Raw genomic sequence first — 19,375 nt, forward strand, 5'->3', positions numbered from 1 at the left:
GCCAAAAACCTAAGCTTAGGGGAGTACGTATTTCTCACCGACATTACATTTATGTTCACACACTCATTGTTAGATGTCGGTGCTCATACTTTTTCATTGTATCATCCATGCTAGTTTATTTCCTTTTTATGCTTTCTTCTTGTGTGTTTAGTAAACTTTAAGAAAAACAAAAAAAATTAGTTGTAGCTTTTAGCTAGTTTTAATTTCCATGCTTATAGTAGTAATTAAAAAAAGGGGAAAACCCAAAAACATTTCCTGTTCTTCTTTTGCTTGTTGGGAGCTTTCTCGTGTAAATAGTTTTATTTCTTTTCTTTTCTTTGGGGGTCGATAGGAGAAGACCATGATTAAATTGTTGAAGTGGCTCTTATATGCATTACTATTGAACTGACAAAAGAACCCATATTGCCTTGTCTTCTCCTGTTTATTGAGTCCTTGCAGATTCCAGCTTAGTCCAATGCACGTGCACTATTATTATTATCCACATTGTTCGGTCGTGCAAGTGAAAGGCAATTATGACGATATATGATGGACTGACTGAGATGAGAAAAGTTGGTATGAACTCGACCTCTCTTGTTTTTGTAAATATGATTAGTTCATCGTTCCTGATTCAGCCTATTATGAATAAACATGTTTGCAATGACAACTAGAGATCATAGTTTCTTGTGCCATGCTTAATTAGCTAGGAGCTTATAATGGTTTACCTTGCATGCCAACATGCTATTAAAATGGTTGTGATGTGGTATGATAGGGTGGTATCCTCTTTTGAACGATTCGAGTGGCTTGACTTGGCACATCTTCACGCATGTAGTTGAAACAAAATCAACATAGCCTCTACGATATTTATGTTCATGGTGCATTATATCCTACTCAGGCTTGCATTTGGTGTTGATTAATTTTAATGCATGTTCATTACTGTTGTCGCTCTCTAGCTGGTCGCTTCCCAGTCTTTTTTCTAGCCTTCACCTATACTAAGCGGGAATACTGCTTGTGCATCCAACTCCATAAACCCCAAAGTTATACCATATGAGTCCACCATACCTACCTATATACGGTATCTACCTCCTGTTCCAAGTAATTTGTATGTGCCAAACTCTAAACCTTCAAATAAATATCATGTTTTGTGTGCTCGAATAGCTCATGTATCAACTAGGGTTGTCTGTATCTTCCATGTTAGGCGGGTTATTCTCAAGAGGAGTGGACTCCGCTCCTCACTCACGAGAAAATGGCTGGTCATCGGGATGCCCAGTCCCATGCTTTATGCAAATCAAATCAAAATAATTGCAAACAAAACTCCCCTGGGACTCTTGTTAGTTGGAGGCACTCGTTGTTTCGAGCAAGCCATGGATTGATCCTTGTTGGTGGAGGGGGAGTATAAACTTTACCATTCTGTTTGGGAACCGCCTATAATGTGTGTAGCATGGAAGATATCGCCATCTCTTGGTTGTTATGTTGACAACGAAAGTATACCGCTCAAAATATTATTCATATCTATTTCAAAACTGAGCTCTGGCACCTCTACAAATCCTTGCTTCCCTCGGCGAAGGGCCTATCCATTTACTTTTATGTTGAGTCATCATCCTCTTATTAAAAAGCACCAGTGGTTACTCCTTGCCATCCATTGATGGTTTGGTACATCCTCCACCAAGTAGTAGCACCTCTTTCAAAGCACTGAAGAGCATGCTGGGCCATATCCTTTCCGGCTATAGTGTTATTCTCCATATGATCTTTCCATGTTCTGAATCCATTGGTCCGTCTCCAATTGACTTATTGTTCCCGGAAATATGAGTTCATCTCCATTCATCTTCTACTGGTTCCAAGGGTTTTGGGGTGGGATAAGAGATATAGAGGGGGATGCACACAATACAAACAATGTTTTGAAAAGATAGATTTTATTTTGTGGGGATGCATACAATCAAACAAATGACTGATACGTCTCCGTCGTATCTACTTTTCCAAACACTTTTGACCTTGTTTTGGACTCTAACTTGCATGATTTGAATGGAACTAACCTGGACTGACGTTGTTTTCAGCAGAATTGCCATGGTGTTATTTATGTGCAGAAACAAAAGTTCTCGGAATGACCTGAAACTCCACGGAGCGTCTTTTTGGAAATAATAAAAAATCCTAGCAAAAGATCAAGACCAGGGGGGCCACACCCTAGCCACGAGGGTGGGGGCGCGCCTGCCCCCCTGGGCGCGCCTCGCTACCTCATGGGCCCCTGGAGCTCCTCCGACCTCAACTCCAACTCTATATATTTGCTTTCGGGGAGAAAAAAATCAGAGAGAAGGATTCATCACATTTTACGATACGGAGCCACCGCCAAGCCCTAAAACCTCTCGGAGGGCTGATCTGGAGTCCGTTCGGTGCTCCAGAGAGGGGAATCCGTCTCCATCGTCATCATCAACCATCCTCCATCACCAATTGGATGATGCTCACCGCTGTGCATGAGTAATTCCATCGTAGACTTGCTGGACGGTGATGGGTTGGATGAGATTTATCATGTAATTGAGTTAGATTTGTTAGGGTTTGATCCCTAGTATCCACTATGTTCTGAGATTGATGTTGCTATGACTTTGCTATGCTTAATGCTTGTCACTAGGGCCTGAGTGCCATGATTTCAGATCTGAACCTATTATGTTTTCATCAATATATGAGAGTTCTTGATCCTATCTTGCAAGTCTATAGTCACCTACTATGTGTTATGATCCGGCAACCCCGAAGTGACAATAATCAGGACCACTCCCGGTGATGACCATAGTTTGAGGAGATCATGTATTCACTATGTGTTAATGCTTTGGTCCGATACTCTTTTAAAAGGAGGCCTTAATATCCCTTAGTTTCCATTAGGACCCCGCTGCCACGGGAGGGTAGGACAAAAGATGCCATGCAAGTTCTTTTCCATAAGCACGTATGACTATATTCGAAATACATGCCTACATTAGATTGATGAATTGGAGCTAGTTCTGTGTCACCCTAGGTTATGACTGTTACATGATGAACCGCATCCGGCAAAATTCTCAATCACCGATCCATTGCCTACGAGCTTTCCATATATTGTTCTTCACTTATTTACTTTTCCATTGCTATTTTTACAATCACTACAAAATACCAAAAACATTACTTTTGTTATCATTACCTTTTGCTACCGTTACCACTACTATCATATTACTTTGCTACTAAATACTTTGCTGCAGATATTAAGTTTCCAGGTGTGGTTGAATTGACAAATCAGCTCCTAATACTTGAGAATATTCTTTGGCCCCCCTTGTGTCGAATCAATAAATTTGGGTTGAATACTCTACCCTCGAAAACTGTTGCGATCCCCTATACTTGTGGGTTATCAATGACATCTCACAAACGTCGCATCTAACGTGGGTATATAACAGGGGTTTAGTCTTCTAGAGGTTAATAAATCTTCAAAGTTGCCAAACTCATCAAGCCTTGTTCATGTCTCCGATGGCTTCTTCCGATCGTGCTTTTCCTTCTCAAGTTCTTTTGCTAGATCAACTCTGTTGACGCGACGTATCTCGTGACGTCCTTTAATATTTCTGGAGTTGTGTTCCAAAGTTCTAGGTTTCAACTTCCTTGTCATGAACGATGGTCCTACTGTCCTTTAGTTCTTGACGAATCTTTGATATCTCGAGGTTTTGCTCCTCCAGCTTGGCTACTTTCAGCTTTTTGGGTCCTAGGTTCTTCACAAAATGCTTTCTTGTCAAAATACGGCTTCATAAAGGTCCACCCTAAACTTCTTGATGTAATACTCCAGATCTTGGTGATACACCAGTTAAGGTTAAAACTTCATATCTTGCTGATAGATACTCCATTAGTCCTTTTTGTCATCCAATCATTTCGAAGAAATGCATGCTTAACTCAACACGGTGACAATAGCATAAGCGGGTGATTCATGGATAGCCGTGTTTATGCTCTTGTCATTTCCATGAGCTATCGTTCCATAGTTGATATCTCCTGCCTTAGGGTTTTCTTGACAAAACTTTGAGTTCTAATGCTCCATGTTCCGGTCTTTCTCCAATACACCTTGATCTTGGTTATTGACAGCTTCCAATAGTCTGACAAATTCCATAAGGGTAGCCTTCCTAGGTCATACAAATCTGGGAATTCTTCAGAGCCTTCCAATTCTCCTAGTCTTTCGAGTCTTAAACCATCACAGTTTTCGTTATTGTAACACACGGTAAAATCCTCTTCATTTTGAAGTGGTCTTAGTTGTCCGATATCTTGGACTTCTTGGAGTGGTCTCATCAGTCGAATCTTCGTGGTTAAAAGGGGAAAAGGGGCATAGTCTAACTAAAAGGGAATATTTGATAAAGCTCAGAAAAGAAGAGAGGTAGAAGATCTTTTTGAAAATGAGGTTGTAGAGAAAATCTTTCCTATGGGCTTGCCAGTTTCTAGGGGTCACATCCTACAGTCAACATGTGCCTTGATACCATCTTGTAGCGACCCGACCTCAGACGGTCAAGTCTCTGTGCTTAAGTATCATCCCTGGATCGGCATGCTGACACACACAGTACTCAAGGATTTATAAAAGAGGTAAATCATATGTATAAAGTAACGTAAATACTATTACCTCAATCCAAATAGCAGAAGTAACAAGGTTGTGGATTCCCATCAACACCAACGGCAAAGTTCAGTGTAGAAATCGTAACCCTAACGTATCACTTACTCGTCGTAAGATTCCTGCAACATGAGACGTTGCAGCCACAAAGGGTCAGTACATTGAATGTTCTGGCAAATTCACACCAAAGAGCAATGATGAATAATAGCTATCACTACATGCATATTTGGCTGGTGGAAAGCTCTAAGTTTATTTTTGCATAAAGCCAATATTTCCCTACAACAAAGGAATAGATTTTATTTAATTACCAAGTTGGTGGAAAATTATTGAGAAGGTTCCTCCGACTCAATCCCAAAATAATAATTATAGCCCCACAAATTAATTAAGTAAAGTGATGAGATCAACATGATAATTCAAGAACCAGATACTCAAGATGTCCATAACCGGGGACACGGCTAATCATGATTAGTTTGTACACTCTGCAGAGTTTTGCGCATTTTCCCCACAAGACTCGATCTCCTTCGTTGGATTTCTCGCGCTACATGGTGTTTTGAGAAACGGATGACCGAGACACAGTCTTTCCGAAACATTAACTCTTTACTCTGGGTGGACCGTTACACCTACTTTCCCCTAAATCTGCTAGCCCACCACTGAAAGAGGTCATGCAACATACTCAACTATGCTAGAGCCCATAATAGATTGTGGCTGCACACGGAAGTTTCTAGCATGAATAATCTTATGATCCTTTTGAGCCTGGGTGGCATTCCATAGGGTGATCACATGGGTACTCTGGGATCCCCTTGGGCAAACACTGGGTTCTCCAGGTGCCCGGGCAAACCACTGGGTTCTCCAGGGTGCACCAACCAATCCACCCAGAGGTGTATTAAAGTAGCCACCTCAAGTTAACCATTAATAATAACTCTCACATCTGTCATGAATCACTCAAACCAAACCACGTCTACAGGCATAGCATAGCAGTATAATCATAACGTAGTAACTCCCAGGGGTTTGATATAAAGCACAATAGGTTCCTACCTCATCAACTACTTCCCAATACCCACATGTTATCACTTCTAACCATGCAATGTTTGAGGGTTGAAACTAATGCATAAAAAATTGGGTATGAAGAGTATGATCAAAGTGTGAACTTGCCTTGTACGGTTGACGAAGATGATTCACACTCATAACTCCTGATAGTTCTACTCGTCACACTCCAGTCAATCTATCGTGAGCAAGCAATATTAACCACACATAAGCAATCACTCAAAAGACCGGAAAGAACAAAGAAGACAATTCGGAAAACATGAAAACCAAGAAAATAACTCTTGCAACATAAAACAATTTCTAACAGTACCAAAATTATGTGAATTTGGCCTTATCAGAAATTTTGGGTCAAAAGCTTCGATTTGCAAAAAGAATCAACCAAATCGGAGTTACGAAACTCAAGTTATGATCAAAAGAAGTTTGAATATGAATCTGAACAAATTTTGAAATTTGAAAATTTCAAAAAGTTGATGTGACAGGTTCACTGGATAGGTGGAAACAAGACAAAACTATAGGCGCTGGTTTCATCTAATTTGGATGAACGAGTAAAAAGTTATGGCTATTTGAAAAATCAGGGCCAAGCTGTTTTACGGAATAAAAATAACTACGGCTAAAAGAATTCTAGGTCTAATGTATAAATACAGAGACTAATTGATAATCTAATTATTCTATCATACTACTCTAGAAATAATAAACTACCAAAATATAAAAAGAAAAAAATCAAGAAAGATACCTTTATAAGGTAGAGAAAAGACGACTTCGGAGAGAGGAGACAATTTCCAGAAGTCCCGCCGGAGAGGAGAAAAATATTTTTCTTTAATGATCTAGTCAAACCAAAATATTGATTTAATTCGAATCCGGATGATTTTTGAAGCCTTTATGGGTCTATATTTATATGTGGAAAAAAGGTTTAAGGGTTAAAGACTAGGCAATGTGGTACTAAACATATATGTACGTAGATGGAATTTGAAAAAGATTATGGGCTAAAAGTTAGGCCCGGCCGCGCGCACTGTAGTTTTTTTAAAACAAAATTCGGTCAAATAGAAAAAAGGCTGGCTGGGCCTAGCCCATGTACGAGAGAAGAAAAAACAATGATGGGGCGCCTTTCCGCCACTATGTAGCGCATGCGGGCAACAGTTAGTTCCAGACGCACGCACAGTTTTTTAATAGAAATAGAAAAGGAGAAAATGGACTAACGGAAATAAAAGTAAAATTATATATAGGCATATTATATATCGAAATTATATATAGTCATATTATGGGCTAAAGGCTTTTCTACAACATGAACATTTTTCTAACATCAAATAAAATCCGCAAAAATTTAAATAAAGCAAAGAGTGCTACTGGTGCAATAAAACCCAGTAAAAATCATTTTTAAAATACCAAAATGATTTCAAATTTATTTTTATCCAATTTTCTATTATAGCGAATCATTTTACCCTATTTTCCATATATTTTATTTTTTGAGAAAATAATTTGAATAAAAGTCAAATAACTCCAAATTGAAAATAGTTTCCAAAAGGACTCTAAATTTGATTCTTTGAAACTCCCAACTCATATTTCATATAATTTGAAGAATTCATTTTATCTTCTCTCGTGAAAATCATTGAGTTGCATAAAGTTTCTGAGCTGGAAAAATATTTCCAAATGAAATTCAAATATTTTCAAAAACCTTTTTCATTTATTTAAATGGAAGAAGTCATGTCATCTTCTCTCTAGGGTTTTGTATTTGAAAAGAATTTGAATTCACGGAGATCATAAATGCAAAATGAAAGTTTGGGAAAGTCCTTTTATTCCCTCTCATTTAATTTCCAAAAAGTTTCGAATTCACTCACTTTCAGTCAATCAATCACACACAATGAAACAAAATTATCTATTTAATATAAAATTCCAAAGCATACATGGGCTAGACATGCTATGGACACAAATTGTAAAACTGACTTGGTTGTGAACAACATAAGTGAAGTATTCAACAAAATGATACTTGATGTGAGAGGAAAACCAATTAAAACCATGGTTGATGGCATCAGAACAAAGTTGTTAGTTAAGTTCAATGCCAATAGGACCAAGACATAGACGGCTAAGTGGCAGATATGCCCAACATATGCTGAAAAGCTGGAAGAAGCTAAACATCATTCCAGATTCTGTCAGTCAATCAAGGTTGAACCAGATCTATACCAGGTTACAAGTGGAGAAAGAAAATATGCAGTAAATCTAAAAGATCATACATGTGGGTGTAGAAAATGGGACATGACTGGAGTTCCTTGCAATCATGGTGTTTCAGCAATTAACAAGGCTAAACTACATCCAGAAGATTTTGTTAATGCTTTCTTCAAGAAACAAATGTATCAACGAGCCTACGGTCCAATTTTCTACCATGTGCCTGGGCCTGATCTATGGCCAAAGACTGGGACCCCTGACATAGAGCCACCTATTTTCAGAGACAAGCCAGGAAAGAAGCAGACAAAGAGGAGAAATAATCAGTTTGAGAAGCCAGCTCCCAAGGATACTTCTAGGATGGCATCAATCACTTGTAGCAATTGCAATTTGAGTTGGCATAGGTACACTAGCTGCCACAAAAATCTTAAGCCAGCCCTTGCAATGAGAAGGAACCAACATCAGGTTAATTGTCCAAACTTCAAACAATCAGTTGATGATTATATTTCCTATACTATGTTCTAATCTTTGTATGTTTACACTGCAGGAAAATAGTAGAGTTGATGCAGCTCCATCAATCCCAAGGCCAGCTCCTTCATCTCCAGCAGTACCCATGGCAAGAACTATAGCTCCACCAGCACCTAGGCCAGCCCCATTAGCTCCAGCAGTTCCCAGGGCAAGAACTACAGCTCCACCAGCACCTAGGCCAGCTCCATCAGCTCCAGCAGTTCCCAAGGCAAGAACTACAGCTCCACCGGCACCTAGGCCAGCTCCATCAGCTCCTCCTGCAACTAGGAGAGCAACTACATCTATTGTTGCTGCTTCTAGGCCAGGTTCATCTAGTGTTGCAGCTACAAGGCCAAGTTCATCTAATGCTGGTGCTTCTAGGCCAAGTTCTTCTACTGCTGCAAAGCCAAGGGCAAAGAAAACCTTCATACCAACTAGAGCTTGAAGTACTGGAAGGCTGAGAAAAACTTCTTACAAGATGTCTGAGTGGTTCAATTGTTCTCAAGGTAGCAAGAAGAAGTAATTTCATGATGGTGATGTTGAAAACAATTTCCAGTTTGTGATGTTGAAAACAACTGTGAGTTTGTCATGTTGAAACCAGTTTAATTCAGCCTATTTTGGCTAGTTTGTGATGGCACTATGTAAGTTACCTAATTATGGTTGTGATCAAGGCTTTTATGCATCATTTAGACTTTGATAATGATATGTTGTCTATGATGCTGTCATTTAGACTTTCTTGCATCAAGTTGTTTATGATCTTATAGTTATGATGATGATGATGTTGTCACTTTGGGTGGCTCGGTGTCGACCAACCCCTAAGTGAAGAAAATTTGTCACTTTGGGTGGCTCGGCATCGACCAACCCTTAAATGAAGCATTTTTGTCACTTTGGGTGGCTCGGCGTCGACCAACCCCTAAGTGAACCAAATTTGTCACTTAGGGTGGCTCGGCGTCGACCAACCCCTAAGTGAACTATTTTTGTCACTTTGGGTGGCTCAACGTCGACCACCCCCGAAGTGAAGCAAATATGTCACTTTGGGTGGCTCGGCGTCAACCAACCCCTAAGTGAAACATTTTTGTCACTTAGGGTGGCTTGGCGTCGACCAACCCCAAAGTGAAGCATTTTTGTCACTTAGGGTGGCTCGGCGTCGACCAACCCCAAAGTGAAGCATTTTTGTCACTTAGGGTGGCTCGGAGTCGACCAACCCCTAAGTGAACCAAATTTGTCACTTAGGGTGGATCGGTGTCGACCAACCCCTAAGTGAAGCATTTTGGTCACTTAGGGTGGCTCGGCGTCGACAAAGAACTAAATGAAGGATCCGAACTACAAACAGACCTTTCATCACAAACCAACATAAAAATTACACTACAAACACCTTCATTAAAGGAAAGCTAAACCCATCACATGCCATGCCATACTTCACAGCTTAGTTCAACAGATTCAAATTTAGCACACATTGCAAGCCATAGTTCAATGCTTCAAAAGTAACTTAGTTCAACAGATTCAAACTTAACACATTACAAGCCATAGTCCAAAGCTACTAACTAAAGGCAATGACCCACATGGTCATATGATAACACAATTTATTCTTCACCACAAATACCCTTGATTTCCTTCAGCTTCCTCCTGTTACTTTCGCCAGCTTTCTTCATATCAGCAACAACACACTGCAAAGTACTCTTCTCAATGCTCAACTTCTCCTTCTCTTTAATCAACTCAGCAATGTAACAATCCAGCTTATCCTTCTCTTTCTTCAGGTCAGCAAAGCTAAACTCCAAAGTACTCAGCAATGTAGTTTAAGCTTCCAAACCTGACTTGATGGCCAGGGGCGTAGCTTTCGATCTGCTCCAGGTGGCCGAGAAAATTGGCCCGCAGAGCGAAGCCGCCGAAGACGAAGATCTGTCCGGGGAGAAAAGTCTCACCCTGGACCGCATCGTTGTTGATGATCAAAGGAGCCATCGGACCTAAAGGCGACGACACAGAGGAACTCTCAATGAAAGCACCAATGTCGGTGTCAAAACTGACGGATCTCGGGTAGTGGGTCCCGAACTGTGCGTCTAGGCCAGATGGTAACAGGAGGCAGGGAACACGATGTTTTACCCAGGTTCGGGCCCTCTTGATGGAGGTAAAACCCTACGTCCTGCTTGATTAATATTGATGATATGGGTAGTACAAGAGTAGATCTACCACGAGATCAAGGAGGCTAAACCCTAGAAGCTAGCCTATGGTATGATTGTTGTATATGGAGTTGATTGCCTACGGACTACAACCCTCCGGTTTATATAGACACCGGATAGGGTTAGGGTTACATAGAGTCGGTTGCAATGGTAGGAGATCTTGAATATCCGCATCGCCAAGCTTGCCTTCCACGCCAAAAAAAGTCCCATCCGGACACGGGACGAAGTCTTCAATCTTGTATCTTCATAGTCCAGGAGTCCGGCTGAAGGTATAGTCCGGCTACCCGAACACCCCCTAATCCAGGACTCCCTCACTCCCCCATACTCCATTATGGGTGAGCCACTCTTCGAGTTGCTCCACTTGAACTTGCACACTACAAACTTGATGACGATCACCACTTGATGTCATCCTCCATGGGTTGTATGAGATCTTCCTCTTGATGTAAGACCATGGAAACATACCTAACCCCACAAAGAACTCTCACGTAGACCATGGGTTAGTACACAAAGCGTAATGGACAATGCTTACCATACCATGGGATCACTTGATCCCTATGGGTACTTCTTCTACGCTTTGTGAGTTGATCAACTTGATTCACTCTTGACTTAGTCTTGATCAACATTGAATCTTTCCAACTCTCATTTGGATGATGTCTTGAAGGTAACCATGAATGATCACACAATCTTCTTCTTCAAGACATGCTTGCAATAAGCTCAACTCACACATGACCAATCTTTGGATAATTCCTTGAAAAGCACTTTGGCCATCTCAACTCACACATGACCAATCTTTGGATAATTCCTTGAAAAGCACTTTGGCCATCTCATAAACTCCTTGAAACCAACACATGGACTTCAAGAAAATCCTATGGAAAAATCCTTCAAATATAACTCAAGGCAACCATTAGTCCATAGAGATTGTCATCAATTACCAAAACCACACATGGGGGCACCACATGTCCTTTCAAAGGTGTTTCTCCTAATGATGAGACAAGATATAAAGCAAGGTTAGTTGCTAAAGGTTACAGTCAGATTCCAGGTATTGACTATAATGAAGTCTTTTCTCTTGTTGTGAAGCATAGCTCTATTCGCACTTTACTCAGTATTGTTGCCATGCATGATCTTGAGCTTGAACAATTGGATGTTAAAACTGCATTCTTACATGGAGAATTAGAAGAGGATATTTATATGGAACAACCTGAAGGTTTTGTTATTCCTGGAAAAGAAAAGCTTGTCTGTAAGTTAAAGAAATCTCTTTATGGATTGAAGCAATCCCCGAGACAGTGGTACAAGAGATTTGACACCTTTATGCTCTCTCAAGGTTTCAAAAGGTCTAATTATGATAGTTGTGTTTATTTGAAAACTGTCAAAGGTTCAACTATTTATTTGCTCCTTTATGTTGATGATATGCTAATTGCTGCAAAGAGTATGTCAGATATTGATGAACTAAAGAAGCAATTGAGTAATGAATTTGAGATGAAGGATTTGGGTGCAGCAAAGAAAATACTTGGCATGGAAATATCCAGAGATAGACCGTCTAGAAAAGTGTATCTAAGTCAGAAGGGATATGTTGATAAAGTTCTTCGTCGTTTTAATATGCATAATGCCAAGCCAGTAAGTACTCCGTTAGCTGCACACTTCAAATTATCATCAGCTTTATGTCCTAAGTCAGGTGCCGATATTGAGTACATGTCTAAAGTGCCCTATTCAAGTACAGTTGGTTCACTTATGTATGCCATGGTTTGTTCTCGTCCGAATTTATCATATGCATTGAGTGTTGTTAGTAGATACATGGCTAATCCTGGAAAGGAACATTGGAAAGCAGTTCAGTGGATTTTCAGATACCTGCGAGGTACTTCTAATGCTTATTTACAGTTTGGGAAAACTAGAGATGGACTTGTTGGTTTTGTTGATTCTGATTTTGCTGGTGATTTGGATAAGAGAAGATCACTCACAGGTTATGTTTTCACCATTGGTGGTTGTGCTGTGAGTTGGAAAGCAACTTTGCAGTCTATTGTGGCTTGTTCCACTACTGATGCCGAGTATATGGCTATTTCTGAGGCATGCAAAGAAGCTATCTGGTTGAGAGGTTTGTACACTGAGCTTTGTGGAGACTCATCTTGCCCTACCGTATTTAGTGATAGTCAAAGTGCTATATATCTTACAAAGAATCCAATGTATCATGAGAGAACAAAGCACATTGATGTCAGATATCACTATATTCGAGATGTCGTTGCTGAAGGTGATTTGAAGGTATGCAAGATAAGTACTCATGATAATCCTGCTGATATGATGACAAAGCCAGTTCCGACCAATAAGTTTGAGCTTTGCTCAGGCTTAGTTGGTATTTCTCACTAGTCCTATGGACTTTGACGCACAAAGTGTTTAAGCTGATTTGGATGGAGTTATTCACTTTCTTCGACTACCGGAGGGAATTTGGCTCAAGGTGGAGATTGTTAAATTGTGATCCAAATTCTAGTACCGGGTTGGACTAGACGTAGTACAACCGGTGTGAGCTTTTGCGTTGGCGTCGATGCGTACGAGTACAACTCGTTTACTTGTCCTACAAGGACTCCTATGTGTTGCCCCTCTTATATACCCCATGTAGTCGCACCTCAGACGGCCTGTCGTCTCGTGCTTGTAATACTCCTCCTCATAGTGATTGCGCCTTCATGCGTCCGTGGTTTTCTCCCGCAAGGGTTTCCACGTAAAAATCCGTGTCTCTCGTGTCTCGTTTATTCTCGTTATTATCTAACAAGTGGTATACAGAGCCAAGTTATTGATGCGAGATTTTTTAGACGAGAGATATTAGGGTTGCGGTCTGTTCCACCGAGAATGTATCCTGTGAAACGGACGGACTCATGCACCAGGTGCACCACCAGGTTATGGGCCATTAGATTCGAAATCAAGGGGCAAGATGCATCTGTAAGGGGAGCTGTTGGTACATTTGCAAAACAGACCTTCAAATCTAGCTTAATATATCGGATGGACCTCCCAAGGCTAGTTCGTCTACCTCGCTTTTCCTCTGTTCTGTACTACTACTCCAGGTCGCTCTGTACTACCGAGCTTCTGTTTTAAACAAGCTGAGGAATTTGACAAGTTGTGCTCTTGTATCAGCTAATCTAACTGTTGTGTGATTGCCCATTGCTGACTTTAGCAAAAATTACAAAAAAAAAATCAAATTGATTCTTCACGCAGTTGGAAAGCTCAACAATATTAAGAAGTACTGTATCAGATAAGCAGAGAAGCAGATGTGGCCTCTTTCCTAAAAAAAGTATCAGAGAAGCAGATGTTGTTTTGCAACTGAACCAAAGATCTTTAGAAGCTTCCATGGAAGAACATCACGTCTTTTACATTGAGACATCACAAGCATACACATCAATTGTACAGCAACCGCCCTTCTAAACTACAAACAAGCCGCATACTAAATTTTGTTACCAAGTGTACTTTCTTGCTGATTACATGGTTCCAGAAAAATCGGAGTCTGAGACAACCAGACATGATCTGTACTAGTATGGGAGGTGACATTATCAGTTTCATGAGCTGCCAACTAGGAGACATATGAAGATGACTCCTACTCTGAAGATTATCCGGTCATGCCTTCAACTAATCGATTTGAAGATCAAAGGCAAACTATTGTTGGAGCATGAAAGATGGTCCTGAATCTGAATAATCACCGAATAGTCAGTTCTGGAGCAACCATAAAAAACATGATATAGAAATATTTACCTGCCAATGAGTGGTCGCGGAAGAGGCTTATGTGGCCTGACAATATGTATGTAAGTAATCTTGATATGTCATTCTTCACTGCAGCTATATAGTATAAACAGTCGTTATTGGGAAGCAAAGGATAGCGAGATGGAGGAAGGGACAATAACTCAAAACGAAAAACAGAAGAAAAAGAGGTACAACAAGTTTGCATTCAGATTTCTGAAAAAATATGATAATCTCATATCTTTTTGTCAAAAATAGCCCCAACATATTAGATGAAAACAATAAAGTGAAAGTGTACCTAAATATTATATGAAATAAGTTGCTGTGATATTACCTCAAATTAAAATCAGTACCAATATCTAGTCATATAGTTTCTAAAACAAATCCTCCAGTACAGTGGCATGCAAATAAAGTGAGCATGAAATTCTATCCACTGAAGGAATCAATTTCGCAACCTAAATAAGATGATAATAAGGTACAAGGGTGTGCTTCCAAACCAGGGACATGCCACATATGCAACCAAGAGCAGGAAATGGCGATGCATTGTTTTATGCATAATTCTTGGATGCAACAACTTTGGCTACCTGCCTTGTCAATGTCAAAAGCAGCTTCTGATTTGCATAAGAACATGAAGAATTGCAGCCCTGTTCGCGGTCCGCATCTTCAACAGATTTACCAGCTCCAGGCAATAAGACTCCATAATGACCTTCCAACATAGTAATGAGCCAAGCCAAACTTTGAAGTGACACCCCATCTTGCAAATCCATTGAAACTAACATAGGTTATGAATCTCATAGCAATCACATAAGCAATCATAGGCAGCTCTATCCTCTATGCGAAACTAACATTGGATTGTCTTTTACTAAAAATTTGCTACCAGATAAAACAGGGATCCCAAAGTATCGCATTTATAGAATAAAAAGGTCAGTTCACTACTATATCATGTTTTTTCAAACAAATTATAGGGAACAATATGTGAGGTTTTGCAATGGATTGTAAGGAACACTGACATTCTGCAAGTCATGGTTTAGTATACATTATATATAGGAGACTGAAAAAAACCAGTTTTGTCCAAAAGATGAACTACTGTAGATAATAAAATCAGGAAGATGAACTTGTTAATGCTTTCACGAAGTTCAGTTGAACATTGTAAAGTACAAGTTCTGTTTAATATTGTTTACGAATAAAGGATCCAAACAGGGAGTGCATCCCTTGTAATTTGCATGAAGATTGTAGAAATATACTCGTAGCTCATACCTAAATATTGTGCTGACAGCGCACTATTCCAAATCTTAATCAATAAAAACATGCCTTTTGAGAAGAAGCATACAGACCTAGATCTAGATCCTTGAGCTGCTGTAGTTGGATAGTGCCACCGGCGGCGTTAGTGGTAGATTGAGTATGCCCTCACAACGAAGCGCTGCTGCGAAAGACGAAATCGAGGCACTGCTTTCAACAAATCAGATCACCCATCTGGATTTCAGTGAGACGACGCTCCATTTGGTACATGATTGAGAGAGATCAAGCGAAATTTACTAACCTATTTTGCCTGTTGGAGTGGTACAGAAGAGGGAGAGAGAGAGAGAGAGAATACTGATTTTGGTGAAGATCTGAGATCAGTTCTTGAGCTCGCTGGACCTTAACAATAGCACCAGGCGGCTGCACTGGTACAGAATCTGGCAAGGGGAAGAACACGATCTGGATATGGTGAGGTCAAATCGCTGCATTTAACTGCACTGCAAAGACTGTTCTGCAAATGTGCCAGCAGTCCCATCATCTCACTGAATCCTGTCCCTTTATTTTGAATCCAACGGCCCATGTATCGCTGGAGCATCTGGTGCACCAGTTTGCTCGTTTCACCAGATACGTTCTCCTGTTCCGCCGCCGCCGTCCCGAAAAGAAGCCGAGTCCGACAAGAAATTGATCTCCGCTGCTGTGCCGCCCTACAAATCCGTGCACTATCGGAGCCGCTCTTCCGATCCACCGAGTCGCTGCTGCTTCGTACAGGTTTTTAAGCCGCGAGTTGCCGCTGCTGATGCTCGTTCAAGTCCCGAGGCTGCTACGCTGCTGTTGTTTCACATCACGTCAAGCTGAACCAGATCGGTTTTAAGTAGTACTAGTGGCCGATCTAGTATATCACGTGAAGTCAAGTACAATAGTACATCTTGGATTTTTTACTACGTGCAGCTTATCTGATCTACTGGTACTACTTGACTACTAGATCAGAATTGTTTTTCATCTTCAAGTGCTACGTCTATTGCCCGAAATACTAATATAATGGTTGGGGCACACCCTTGGTGCGCCGCCTGAAAGGAAGCTGGGGCGGTGCCAAGTGGGGTGCGCCTCTTTCACCATCTAATATATACTAATGTATGCATTCATTTCTATTAGTATTTTCCAATTTACGTAACATAATTGCATGAACTTAGCTTAGCTTAGTTCACTGTCCTCTTTGTACCATGCACTATCACTGTCCTATTTGTATTAGGCACTATTATAAAATCAGACTGAAAGCACATGAACATGGATCAGCTCTAAGAGAAAAGCAGTGACATCATAGATCATAGATATCAACGGAGACATCTGGTGCAACAGGCATCAGTCTTAGCTTACATACACAATCAGGTTGTTCACGAAACCCTCGGTCTCAAGCATGTCCATCTTTCATGAGTTGATAGGCAGAAAGAAGACTTTGCTTAGAATTAGGAACATGCAGAATATTGTTCAAATTCAACGACCCGGAGTGAGTAGATAAAACTGAATGGCCGATGTGTGCAATGTCCATACCTTGTCCGCTAGCAGTATGAATCTGTTCATTGCCGGTGTAGCGGTCTCGAACAACAAGCTTTTCCAGTTCCCCGGTGATATGATCGGTCGCACCGGTGTCGAGGTACCAATTGGTATCTACACCATATGAGTGTGCAGCGTTGGCAGCGCGATGTTGGCCACCATTGCCACCACCGCCGCCACCACTGTTGCCGCCACCACCACCTCCTGCAGGGTTGCAAACATTGTTGTTGTAGTTCTTGTCGTAGCGCTTCCTGCAGCGCCACGCTCCATGGCCTTCCTCTTTGCAGATCTGGCAGCGCTCGCGGTCACCGCGAACACCACCTTTCTTGCGCAGCGCACCACCAGAGGAGCCACCGCTAAAGTTGTCTTTGTAGCGAGGAGGGTCGGAGTTGTTGTCCTAGCCGCCACGTCCGCCGCTGCTGCCGCCTCCACGGCTGTAGTTGCCGCCGCGGCCACCACCGCGGGATGCAAGGTTGGCGGAGTGGTTGGGGGAGAAAGCCGCCAAGAGCAACGAAAAGAGCTCAGTGAGCCCGATCTGTTGATCCATGGTGGCGCGTGTGGAGATAGCGGAGACGAAACCGTTGTAGTCAGGTTCGTGTACCAGGCCTTGGAGAATTTGGTCGACGAGGTCATCTTCTCCAAGGGGCTTCCCGACGGCTGCGAGCTCTTCGGCGATGCCCTTCATCTTGGTGAAGTAGGTTGCGGCCGAGAGGTCCCCCTTGCGCGTGTTCCCCAGGGCAGAACGAAGCTGGATGGTGCGTGCCCTGGACTGCGATGAAAAACTCTGGAGCAGGGCTTGCCAGATGCTAACAGAGGTGGTGTGGTTCGAGACTTGCATGAGAACATCGCAAGAGAGAGAAGCAGCATGGTGACGGTCTCCTTCCCGTCACGGATCTCCTTCTCAGAGAGGAGGACGGCGTTCGGCTCCTTGATCGACCCATCCAGGTAGCCCATCATCCATGCCGCTTTGATATGCGGCAGGACTTGTGCCTTCCACACTAGAAAATTTTCCCTGATAAGCTTCTCGATGATGGTGTGGCCGAGCAATGCGAGGGAAGGGAAGGCCATGGTGATGGGAGAGGAGGAGGACGACATGACGTAGATGCGTTGGAAGAGAGAGGCTATGTATACCATGTAGAAAATAAGGCTAAAGCGTATGCTGCTAGCAAGGACGCGTGCGTGTTAATTATAGGCACAAAGGGCCGCGGGATTACAAGGTTGTTAGGCCATGGATTGATCTCCAAATTACAAACAAGGATAAGATCTAATCTCAACAGCCTAACTAGGAGTACAACAACTACACATAGTATACGGTTTATAGTTATACCGTATGTACATTGTTTAACACCGTCCTCGCCAGCCATCATGGACCAGCCTGTTGGCGAAGCCCCACGCTCCGAGTACGTACTTCCGGTTCAACGACGTGCACGAAGCTAGCACTCGACGTGCACCAAGCTAGCACCGGCAAGATGCACACTTTGGTCTATGAAAGAACTATAGTCTATGGAAGCGATACCCTTTGGTCTCGGACTCACGTCTATTAATATTTGGATTTGCTATTTCACATCTAGATATAAATGTGAAATAGTTATCTCACATCTAAATTCATCGTCATAAGATAAAATCAAATAACAGATTTGCTAACATGTCTAAGTGGAATCCAGTGACGTCTCTTCTTAGTCCCTAGCGTAATTCTCGTGTGAACTATTGATCTCGTTTCTTTTAATCGCCCGCGTCGCTCGTTTTCTTTTAAAAAAGGAGGAGTACCCTCACCCTCTGCATCTGGACGATGCATGCGGCCACTTTATTAATTATTCTCACAAGACCTTATAAAGTCATACAAACAGTAAAAATAAAGCCACCGTCTAAGTAACAACTGTCGATACACCTATTCAATTGATGAAGGGGCACTAGTGCAGAACCGGGCAATAGCACCGATTCGTAAGGCCCTTTAGTGCCGGTTTAGAAACCGGCACTATTATTTCGGCACTAAAGCCCCCCCCCCTTTAGTACCGGTTCAGCACGAACCGGTGCTAAAGGGAAACCACGTGGCACGAGCCAGCTCCGGGGGCCGGGAGCCCTTTAGTACCGGTTGGTAACACCAACCGGTACTAAAATGTTTGGGGGGTTTTTGGTTTTATGATTTTTTTTCATTTAATTTTGTGTTTTCCATTTTAATTCTTTTTCGTTTGCTGGTATTTTACGGTACTACACATTGTACACGTTATGCATATATATATATAAATAGAATTTCTAGTAGAACCAATCATATATATATCATCAATGTCTCACAAACCACCATATTAATTTATACATACACACATGTATAGCTATATACAATTTCTCCTACATATGCATGTTGCCTTCGGAGCCAGTGGCATTAGCCTAATTGGTGCCTTCGGAGCACGATGACAAT

The 19,375-nt window shown here is 41.6% G+C and overlaps 1 long non-coding RNA gene across 1 annotated transcript; it reads right to left on the bottom strand.

Moving 5' to 3' along the window:
- Positions 1-13,750: 13,750 nt before the first annotated feature.
- Positions 13,751-15,893, bottom strand: LOC125506042. The gene is made up of 4 exons (XR_007282576.1): positions 15,710-15,893; positions 14,754-15,615; positions 14,185-14,268; positions 13,751-14,120 (listed from the first exon to the last, which is right to left on the bottom strand). It is a non-coding gene; the product is annotated as an uncharacterized LOC125506042 (long non-coding RNA).
- Positions 15,894-19,375: the final 3,482 nt, after the last annotated feature.

Source organism: Triticum urartu, chromosome 5, assembly GCF_003073215.2.
Source record: "Triticum urartu cultivar G1812 chromosome 5, Tu2.1, whole genome shotgun sequence".
Lineage (NCBI taxonomy): Eukaryota > Viridiplantae > Streptophyta > Magnoliopsida > Poales > Poaceae > Triticum > Triticum urartu.